At 37.6% G+C, this 11,277-nt stretch overlaps 1 pseudogene; it reads left to right on the forward strand.

Annotated features, from left to right (window-relative positions):
* Nucleotides 1–919: 919 nt before the first annotated feature.
* LOC121149414 lies at nt 920–5,452 on the forward strand (annotated as a pseudogene).
* The last annotated feature ends 5,825 nt before the right edge of the window (nt 5,453–11,277 follow it).

An 11,277-nucleotide genomic window follows, 5' to 3' on the forward strand; every position in this document is an offset into this window, starting at 1 on the left:
ATAGTCCCTGTGCCACACTTCTATAACTTACCTCATTGTCTACAACTTTGATCAGAATAGTGTATTTAACTTAATGAGCCCACATTAGCACATCATTCTCACTCATTTGGTTTATAGTTGTAGTAACTTTTGGTATTTTATAGTCTAAAAATTTTGGGAAAGTATACACAATTTGTAGTATGTCAGAATAGTTTCACTATCCTAAAAGTTCTTTTGTGTTACCTATTATCTTTCCTGCATCCAACCCCCTGGCAAGGTATATTTTATTTGTTTTGCATTTTCTAGGGTGTTAAATAGTTGGAAACATTTAGCTTGAAGCATTATGATTACTTTCTTCCTCTCAGTATTATTAATCTTACTATTTGTGCTTTCATACTTGATAGTTCATTTTTTTCTACATTGAATAGCATTCTTTTTTCTGGGTGTATAATAGTCTATGAAATTACCTACTATAGAACATATAAAACTGTTAATATCAAATTACAAGTTGTTGTGTGGACATAAGTTTTCAAGTCTTTTGAACTAGTAACCCAAGGTATACAGTTGCTGGGGCACCTGGTTGAAAACAGAGTTTATTTTGTAAGAAACCATCAAAATATTTTTAAAAGTGATGTTGTTTTATATTTCCACAAGCAATAAATGAGATTTTCTTATTTACTCTCAATCCAGCAATGCTTAAATGTTCTCAGTTTTGGGGGTTTTGGCAGTCCTACTCTTTGTATAGTTGTATGTCATTATCTTAATCTGAATTTTCCTACTGATATAGCACTGATTTTCATATTCATTTATGATTTTTATAGATTACTTTGACTTTTGATTACATGGATTTTTTGTTTGTTGTTGTTGTTTGAAAGAGGATGGCAGAGAGAGAGAGGGATGAGATTTCAATCTGCCTGCTGATTCTTTCCCCAAATGTTCAATGTGGCAAAAACCTTCAGGCTGTGACAAACTAAAACCCAGAGCCAAGATCTTGGTCCAGATCTCCTGTGTAAGTGAGAGGGTTCTAACTCTGAGCCATTGTAGGCCCTGGTCTCCCAAGGGTTAACTCCACAGCTCAGCTTGGTTCTCAAGGTATAACAGGAAGGGCACTCATGGCCTGATACATTTAGCCCCTGGCTTGACTGCAATTTCCCTCCTTCCTGCTTCCCCTTTTTGCAGGTCCTCTGGGGAGCTTAGGTGTTGCTTAAGCATTGGGAAAATCCTGGGAGCGGCCAAGCAGACTATATAAGAGCAGTTCAACTTTGAAAAGGGCTTCACTTCACAAGAATGAGCCTCGGTGTGTTGTGTGTGTTGCCTGTCTTGTCTCATAACCCTAGTCCCTCCGCTTGGCTCGGGGTACATGGTGATGCGGGCGTTGCCAACAAGTCATCATCACCTTCTGCTTGTCAGCGTGTATGTTAGAAGGAAGCTGGGATAGAGAAAGGTAACCTGTGCTTGAACTCAGATACTCAGAAATAAGATCCTGGATTTCAAAAGTAAAATCTTTTTTTTTTTTTAAAAGGTAAGTTTATTTTTATTGGAAAGGCAGATATGCAGAGAGATACTGAGAGATCTTCCATCCGCTGTTTTATTCCACAAGTGGCCACAATGGCTGGAGCTGAGCTGATCCAATCTGAAGCCAGAAGATAGGAGCTGCTTCTGTGTCTCCCATGTGGGTGCAAGTCCCAAGGCCCTGGGGCACCCTCTACTGCTTTCCCAGGCCACAAGCAGGGAGCTGGGTGGGAGATGGTGCAGCCTGGACACAAAATGGTACTCATATGGGATACTGGCACATGTATGGTGAGGATTTAGATACTAGGCTATCGTGCTGAGCCCCAAAAGTAAAGTATTAATGTACCAAACACCTGTCCCTGTGCATGTCGTTTGATCAGGTAGTTGTGAGGGTGTTTTGCCTATTTCATTTACTGATTCATGTCACTATCTTTGAATTTTAGGCATTTTGTATTTTTGAGATCAATCTTTTCATCAGATAAATTGGGGAAAACATTTGGTACAGCATTTAAGTAACTGGTTGGGATAACTGCGTTGTGCATCAGAATGCCTCATTCCATTCCCAGCCTCTTTGCTTTTGATCTAGCTTCCTGGTATTGTGCATTCTGGGAGACAACATATGTAACTTCAGTACTTCGGTTCCTTCCACTCACCATGGAGACCTGAATGGAGGTCCAGGCACCTGCCTGCAACTTGGTCCAGCCCAGGAAACTGCAGGTGTTTGAGGAGTGAGGCTGTGGATAGACTATCTTGGTCTTTTTAATCACTTCCTAAATGGTGTCTATTTTTGTAAGATTGTTAACATCTTCCTTAAACTTTTGAAGTAAATCAATACCAGATAGTACTAATTATACTGTGACTGGTAATTTATATTGAAGATAATGGGGATTAAGTTATGTTAAACTTGACAAGAATGTTGAGGATTTTTAAATTGCCTTTTCAGAATACATATCTACGATTTTTAGAGTTCCATTTTAACATTTAGCTGAATATCAAAAAGAATGGCTTAATAAAAATAACAGCCTTCAGAATATGAATACAAATGAGGTGAAGATGTGTTCAGTTTTTTTTGTTTCAGGACAGACAAATTTAAAATATGGTATTTGTGTTGGAGATGGATTCATAGGTTCATACTGTAACATATTGAGAACTTCTAAAGTAACTCAGGGAGTGATTGTTAGGATACAGTTCTTGCTGAGGTTACCATACCTACCCACACGTTTTTAGTCCGATTCATATATCAGTTTTAGAAAGGCTTGGAAATTTTGAAACTAATTATAAGACCACCAACATGCTTTTCCTCTAAAGAAAGGATAAGTAAAGATGGCTCTGGAAATGGAAGTAAAAAATTAGTAAGGAAAACTAAAAAGTCAAGCTCTGGGAATTCTGGGAAAGGTGGAAACTTACTGTAATGTCTTAAGTGTGGAGACTTGTGCTCATCCATAGGGACTGCCTTGTCATCCACCTATTTTGTGAAGTGTGAAAAATGTCATTTTGTTGTGCTATGTAAAGTTGATGCAAAAACATAATCAGAGGCTGAATCAGCAGCAAGAGACTTAAAGTTGTTATTCCAACAAAAACTCTTTCCTCCAAGATTTATAACCACTACAAGAAACATGTTGTTGGTAAGTCATTTGTAAAAGTGCTTCCAGCTGCTGTGTATAATCATTACAAGAGACTACTTAATAATTTCCCAGCTAATCTGAGACAATAAGCAAAGATTTCGAAGCAGACATTTTTAATACTAGTGTTAGAAGAGGATGAATACAGATTTGCAAGCTTCATGCAGGTCTCTGTAATCAGCCCGCGTGGTAAGGCTTTGGGAGCACCAGAGCAGCAACTGTTGAGTTAGCAAATGCTTCAGGAAGAATGAAGAAGTATGGGCTTCTTTTCATGATAACATAAAGCCTGAATATTTTGCTGCTTGGACCAACTGGGTCAGGTCAAACCCTGCTGGCACAAGCTAAATACCTTTATACTCCTTTTGTGGACTGTAACTGCATCATTCTAACTTCGGCTGGATACATGCAGTTAAAGATGTTCAATCTGCAATTGCAAATTCCTCCAAGATATCAGTTATAAGATAGAAAAAGGAATTGTCTTGCTCGAAAAAAAAGATTGACAGTGAGCCACACATTCATTAGTTACAGGATGTAGGTGGAAGAGGCATGCATCTATTTGTTTATTGAGCTAATTTTGAGAGATGGTGTAAGCTAGGTTTTTAATAGTCCCTTCAGTTAGAGAACAAAAGGCTTTATATCCCCCTCCCTCTTTTGATGTCCTTGGGCAAATGATGTAACATTTTTATGCTTCAATAATTCTCTTAAAAACATGACAAGAGTGTGGTAAGAAGCTTGAATCTAAGTGTGTGTGTGTGTGTGTGTGTGCCGTGTTTGACTATTGGACGAAAATGATTGCTACTTGAATAAAATAGAAATCTTTTATGTGTATGATTTGTCTGTCACATCTGTAAAATATTCCTTCAGGTATGATGGCCAGTTGGCAAACACAATAAATAAAAAATATTATCAAATTGAATAAATAGATTAGGAAAAGTAAAATGTCTAATTTTTGTTTTTCACGAAGAGCTGGTATGCCAACAATTTGAATATATGGTGTGATTTTGTTTGTAGCATTAAATAGTACAAGGCTCAAATTCATTGCTGTGGGGCCCGGTGCAGTGGCACAGTGGTTAAGGTCCTCGCCTTGCACCCTCAGGATCCCATATGGGCGCCGGTTCTATCCCACCAGCCCCGCTTCCCTTCCAGCTCCCTGCCTGTGGCCCGGGAAAGCAGTCGAGGACGGCCCAAAGCCTTGGGACCCTGCACCCGTGTGGGAGACCCGGAAGAGGCTCCTGGCTTCGGATTGGCATAGCATCGGCCGTTGCGCTCACTTGGGGAGTGAATCATTGGACGGAAGATCTTCCTCTCTGTCTCTCCTCTCTGTATATCCAACTTTCCAATAAAAAAAATAAAAATCTTCAAAAAAAAATTCATTGCTGTGCCCCACTTCTCTGTAGTTGTTGCTTTTAGGCTGAGGATCATGGCCCATTCCATTTGGCTTTGCACCCAGTCAGGCTGATTATTATTCCAATAAAAAAATACTTCAATGATAATCTATGTGAACGCAAATCTTTGTGAAAAATGGCTTTTGACTTGTTGCTTACTTGAAAATTAATTGTAAAAAGTGCTTAAGAAAAGTGTCTTAAAATCAAATGCATAGTTCCTTTTTTTAAGGTTTTGAATTTGGTTTTTTGTTTATATTATGTGTTGTAAATGTGGATAATGTGTAAAGTTAAGCAGAGTGAGGGAAAAACTGGAGGGCATGACAGTCAATGTTTCAGAAAAAATTCGAGAAAAGTATATGGAGGAACAGTACAAGTTGATACAGCAAGTGTATCTGGTGCTTTCAATGACTTAGAATTATCAGCAGGAGGGAAAATGAAAGGCATATTGGATTTCAGACACCATCTAATATGGGAAAAGGCAGGAGAGCTACAGCTGTTGCAGACCTTGCTAATCGAAGCAGGAAGTCAAATGCTCACCAAGGGTTTGAGGAAAATGATTTGCTGTTATGTCATGTGGAAGCTAAGGATCTCATTGAATTTGGCGTGATTCCCGAGTTTGTGAGACTGGTGCCTGTGGGAGTTACTTTGTGTAGTAGCCTGGATGAGAAAACACTTGTACAAATTCTAACTGAACCATGTAATGTTGTTGTTCCTCGGTTCCAGGCTTTATTCAGAATGGATAAATGTGAATTAAATGTTACAGGGGATGCTTTGAAAGCGGTAACCTGATTAGTGCTTGAACGAAAAACAGGTGCTTGAGGCCTTTGACCCAAAGTGGAGAAGCTGTTACCAAAACCAATGTTTGAAATCTCTGATTTTGATGGTTTATGTGTGGAGGTTGACAAAAAAGTAGAAGGGAAAAAAGGAAACAGGACACATTTTGGACTCCAATGAAAGAATCCACCGAAGAGAATTGTCACTGTGAAGGTGAAAAAAAAAGGATGTCACATTTCTCTGAGGACTATTAATATTGAACATGTTTTATGAATGTGTTGGCCATTTGTATCTTTTGAAAATGGCCTGTTCATGTCCTTTGCGTTTATTAGCTGGATTATTTTGTTGAGTTTTTTGAATTCTTTATATATCCTGGATATAAATCCTGTATCAGTCACATAATTTGAAAATACTATCTCTGATTTGTTGGTTGCTTCAATTTTTTGAGGGTTTCCTTTGCAGTGCATGAGTTTCCCATCTTAATTTATCTGGGCTCTTTCCCAAGAAGTCTCTGCTTCTATCTGTGCCTTGCAGGAAACCCTGATGTTTTTCTGATAGTGATTTGATTATATCAGTTTGTGGATTTAGGTCTTTGTGGATTTAGGTCTTTGATCCATTTTGAGTTTGTTTTGATAAGGTATAATGCAGGGGTTTCGTTTCCTACTTCTGCACATGGAGATGCACCAGCTTGTCAAATTGACTGTTATGCCAGTGCCATGCTGGTAATTCAAACATTGCTATAGCTTTGTAGTAGGCTTGGAGGTCAGGTGGTGTTGTGCCTCCAGCTTTATTTTTCTTGCTCAAGATCATTTTGGCTATTCTGGATCTTTTCTGATTTCATGAGTTTGAGGATGGCCTTTTCTAATTCTGTGAATAATGCCATTGCATTTCGATAGGGGTGGCATTGAATCTGTTAATTACTTTAGGTAGTATAGACTTTTGAATGCTATTGATTCTTCCAATCCATGATCAGTGAATATCTTTCCATTTTGTGTCATTTATGATTTCTTTCATCAATTTTTTTAAAATTTTCATTGTAGAGATCTTTTACTTCTTGGGTTAAATTTATTCATAAATATTTGAGTTTTATTTCTTGTTTCTGTGAGTTAATAACTTGCATACAAAAAAGCTTCATTTTTTGATATGATTACTTTGTCTAATAGAATATTTGCCTTTTCTTAAAACTGTTTTTATTTCCAGATACGTAATATGCATTTCACCTTACATGAATGCAAGAATACATTTTTAAAAATGTTGGCAATGTAAGACTAAATTTAAAACATAAGTAAACTTAAATATTTAAATATTCCAGGTAGTACTATTAGCACTTTGCAATTTAAGCAAAGTAAATGTTATTCCCATAACCATTTTTCTACCCAAGGTTTACTTGCCCAAACCATCACAGCTAGGAAATAGTACAGTTGTTATTTATACCTGTTTAGTTGGGAGAATAAATGCATATAATTAATATAGTAATAAATAAAAGAATTTCTCATATACTATCTGTATGTCATGTATTATGCTTATATACAAAGACAAAAGTCTCCCTAGTGCAGAAACCTACTTGTGCTTTGTAGAGGGAGGTGTTAGAACATATGTAGCATATATTCCCAGTTAGTGATAAATATCATGAAGAGAATAAAGCAACCAAAGTTTGAGTTTGATAGTCCAGGTTGAGTTACCTGAAGAGATGGCATCTGAACAGAGACCTGAATGTGATGGAGAATTCTAGACATGTTTTCATGTTATTACTATGACTCCCATAGTAATAAATAGCAAAAAGACCAGGATAGGGATCACAACAAGTGAGAATGAGAGGTAGGAGAATTCGGGATGATTTTAGAGGGAGCCTGAGTCCAAGATAACAACTTAGTGTTTTACTCTACATGTGAATACAAATATTAGAGGACTGAAACATCCAAAGTGACTGTCTAATTTCTGTTTTGTAAGGGTAGTTCTGGATTCTGCAGGAGGGTAACCAGGAAAGTAAAAATGGGAGAAAGGACAAGTTTACTTTCTGTATGAGCTGTCCTGAGAGATGATGGAGATGGAGTATATGGTGACTGGAACTGATTCTGGATAATTTGGATTGATGAATGAACTTAACATTTTCTTTGCAATGTTTAGAATTACACAAATCTGTTTCATTTGAATTCTTCTCCAGACCAACCAATTTCTGAACATGAGACAAATCAATTAATGCCTACTGAATAAATAGCAGAAATGTATTGCTTTTCTATTATCTATTTTCATATACAGCATTAAATAAATTATGCTGTTGCTTCTTGAGTAACTATAGAGGGATGTATATCTTCAAGGTCATTTTGTTTATGTACTCATAAAAATAATCTTTAAATGTGCCATGGAGCATTGGATTTAGAAATAATCTGGGGCTGGTACAGTGGTGCAGCAAGCTAATCCTACACTCTGCAATGCTGCCATCATGCATGAGTTCCCATTTGTGTCCTGACTACTCCACTTCTGACCCAGCTCTCTGCTCATGACCTGGAAAAGCAGTAGAGGTGGCCCAAGGTCTTGAACACTGCCCCTCCGTGGGAAACCTAGGAGAAGCTCCTGGCTTTGAATTGGTTCAGCTTTACCTGTTGTGGCCAATTGGGGAGTAAAGCAGATCTTTTTCTGTCTCTCCTCCTCTCTGTGTGTCTGCCTTTCAAATAAAAATAAATAAATCTTAGGATATAATCTTTCTGTGTTTATTTTTATGTATATATTTCCTAAATATCATTGATCCTAACTTCTCTTTGTATACTAAAAAAAAAAAATTAAGGTAGAGTTATACCAATCTTAGTTTCTTTGTGTACTTCAGAATAAAGGATAAGGAGTTTTCAAAATTAGATAAGCAATTTTTCTCATTATCTTAATGTTATATGATCCAATCATATAACATTATCATGTGATGACAATATGATTTACCATTGATTTTATCTTGATTAAAATGGAAATTCCTTTTGTTACATATTGACAAAGAATTAAAAGTACAATCTCTTGAGATTGTTATATTGACTTTGAAAAGTATGCTGATTATAGTTACTTTCTAGCACTTTCCTCTTCCATCTTTTTTCAGTACTATATTTTCTGTGAATCACCAAATTTATGAAATATAAAGATAGAAAGTTGTTGGCAAATGTATTTCTGCCATGTGGAGAAATCTGGCTTGTAATGAACAGGAAAAAAATAAATCAGATGCATATGGAGAGTCTGAAGAGACAGAAGCCCGGAGTGCACTCAAGCCCCGCAGTGCTGTCCAGGGCTTCTGTTAGGTACCACGAGTATCTGGTAAAGCTCGTGCTTTGTGTCAAGTAGATTTGTAAGCAGATACTTCAATAATACAAATGATTCCTTGAAAGGTTTAAAAATACTTGGAAAGGAAAAATGTGCGAATTTTTATTGAATACATTGCAAACATATATATAAGATTTGTTTATAAAAATTACAGAAAGATAGAGATGTCATTTGTTTAGACTTGTCACAGTCTAAAGCAAGGAGCCAGGAACTACTAGGTCTTCCACATCGGTAATAGGGTCCCAAGCAGTAGGGCCATTTGCTTCTGCTTTTCCAGGCATATTAGCAGGAAGCTTGAACAGAAGTGGAGCAGCCGGGACTAAAACCAATGCTTGCATGGGATGTTGGTTTTTCAGTAAGTGACTTGACCCATGGTGTCATGATATTAGCCTCACTGCAAACATGTTTAAAATATAAATTTATTAAGACAGATACTTGAGTTAGTGGTTGATTCCACTTAAGAGGACCATAATCTGTTTGGATTGGATTCCTGATCTGGCTCCTGATTGTAGCTTGCTGCGAGTGTATAGCTTGAGGGCAGTAAAGGTACTCGTATAACTGTTTTCTAGCCACTCTCGTGGAAGACCTCAGTTGAGTTCCTAGTTAGCTTGGATAAACCATGATCTTTGGGTGAATTGAGAGAGGAAACCAATAGTAGAACCTTTTCTTCCCTGGGAAATAAAAGAAATTTGGCAATTAAAATATAAAAAATCCTGTTTAAAGAGGATTAATGCATTGCCTGTTATTGATCTGTTTATATATTATGTTTACTGGAAAGCTCAGTTTACCAAAAACACTACAAAATTTGCAAGTGATAAACATCATCAACAATATCATAAAGATTCATGGATTTAAAAATTCTCTTTAACAAAGTACTTCAAAAGTTCATGAAGATTGTAATTGAAAGAAGCTTGTTTTGGTACCAGAAGTCTTAAGATCCATGTGAACAAGGGGCTTTCAGAAGTTAATGGAAAAATCTGGATAATGAAAAAACTAGGCTTGTATTTGGAAAAAAATTTCACCAAAATTTTTCTTTCAATTCCATTTTCATGAACTTTTTGAATATTTTAATACACGCAATTTAAAAATTTTATGTCTGTAGAGTAGAGCTCTTCATTTGGGCTCATAATCCTATAACACCCTTATTGGAAATGTAGAACATACAGTATACTTTTGAAATGTAAAGTATCCTTTATGGTTAGCAAGTGCAATTTATCTTAATTCTGTGAGGTTAAAATCCATAATTTGATGACTTCTGTCAAAAGCCAGTGCTACCTTCCTGTCCCAACCATTTTTTGTCAATGTAGTTCCTTACTTTTTACTTACCTTGCTGCTTCTTCCAGTATACTTTTCAAGAAATTGTATTACAGTAAAAATTACATAATTTCACTCATCAGTTAAAGAGCTTCCTGTCTGCTTGAAGCTAAAATCATGAAAATGGTCTCCAACACTGTAGATTTACTTCAGCCTCAGCCTTCATTTTTCTCTGCCATCCCTTCACCATCTCTGTACTCCTGCCTCCCTTTTTGTGGTAGCTGTTGCTGGCTCTTGAACAGTAGGAAGCTTCCCATACTATTGGATTTAATGTTTCCTTGTTGAGGATGATCTGTCATTACCTAGAAGGCCATGAATCATACTGTCTTACTTTGTATGGAAGTCAGGATCCAGGCATTTAGGGATTTCTTTAAATGTTTTAAAAAGGCATTAAAATAGTCTTATGGCTTATACTTAACAGGTGAATTTGGTATAGCTGATGGGAACACTAAACACCTGTGGATTTAGGCAACCAGTTAATCATGTGCTACAGCAACAAGTGAAAGACGCAGTATTATCAGACCTAATGGTTTAGGTCAAATACAAAAAAGGCAGAATTGCAGTTAGCACATCTAATGGGAGATAATTATTACAGGGCAAAAAAGCTGCTGGAGAGACTGCTTACAAGAAAGCTGGAGTATAGAGTAGGCAGGCCTAAAAAAGGGGAGTCTTTGTCTTCACCTTATTCATACCTAGATCAGAATGACTAAAGTGTAGAACAGGCCTAGGGCAGACTGAGGGAGTGGGATTTTCTGTCTAAATCACTTGCCTTGTTCTTTTACCCTCAAGGAGGTAGAATGTGTTGGCTGCCGATAGTGACTTCCTTTACGGAGTACAGTTTGGGAAGTGGAGGAAGGAGTAACTGTGTAGTGGAAGAAGCTGATGGAAGTCAGTATCTATAGTCTTTTTTTAAAAGATTTATTTTTTATTATTTTATTGGAAAGGCAGATATACAGAGAGGAGAGACAGAGAGGAAGATCCTCTGTCCTATGATTCACTCCCCAAGTGAGCACAACGGCCGATGCTATGCTGGTCCGAAGCCAGGAGCCTCTTCCTGGTCTCCCACGTGGGTGCAGTGTCCCAAAGCTTTGGGCTGTCTTCTGCTGCTTTCCCGGGCCACAGGCAGGGAGCTGGAAGGGAAGTGGGGCTGGTGGGATAGAACCGGCGCCCATGTGGGATCCCGTGCGTGCAAGGTGAGGACCTTAACCACTTGCGCCACTGCGCCGGGCCCGGTATCTATAGTCTTGTTGCCAGCAAATGCCCTTGATTGTGAGGTGGTGAGGGATGTGTGGGTAGACTAGACTAGGTATTGCAGTACTTATTGCTTTTGTTATCTCACTGAAGTGGAATGGGCCTTCATATTCAAAATGAAATTGTGAATTCGCACCTGC

The sequence above is a fragment of the Ochotona curzoniae genome, unplaced genomic scaffold (assembly GCF_017591425.1).
Source record: "Ochotona curzoniae isolate NIBS_2020 unplaced genomic scaffold, NIBS_Ocur_1.0 scaffold_4701, whole genome shotgun sequence".
NCBI lineage: Eukaryota > Metazoa > Chordata > Mammalia > Lagomorpha > Ochotonidae > Ochotona > Ochotona curzoniae.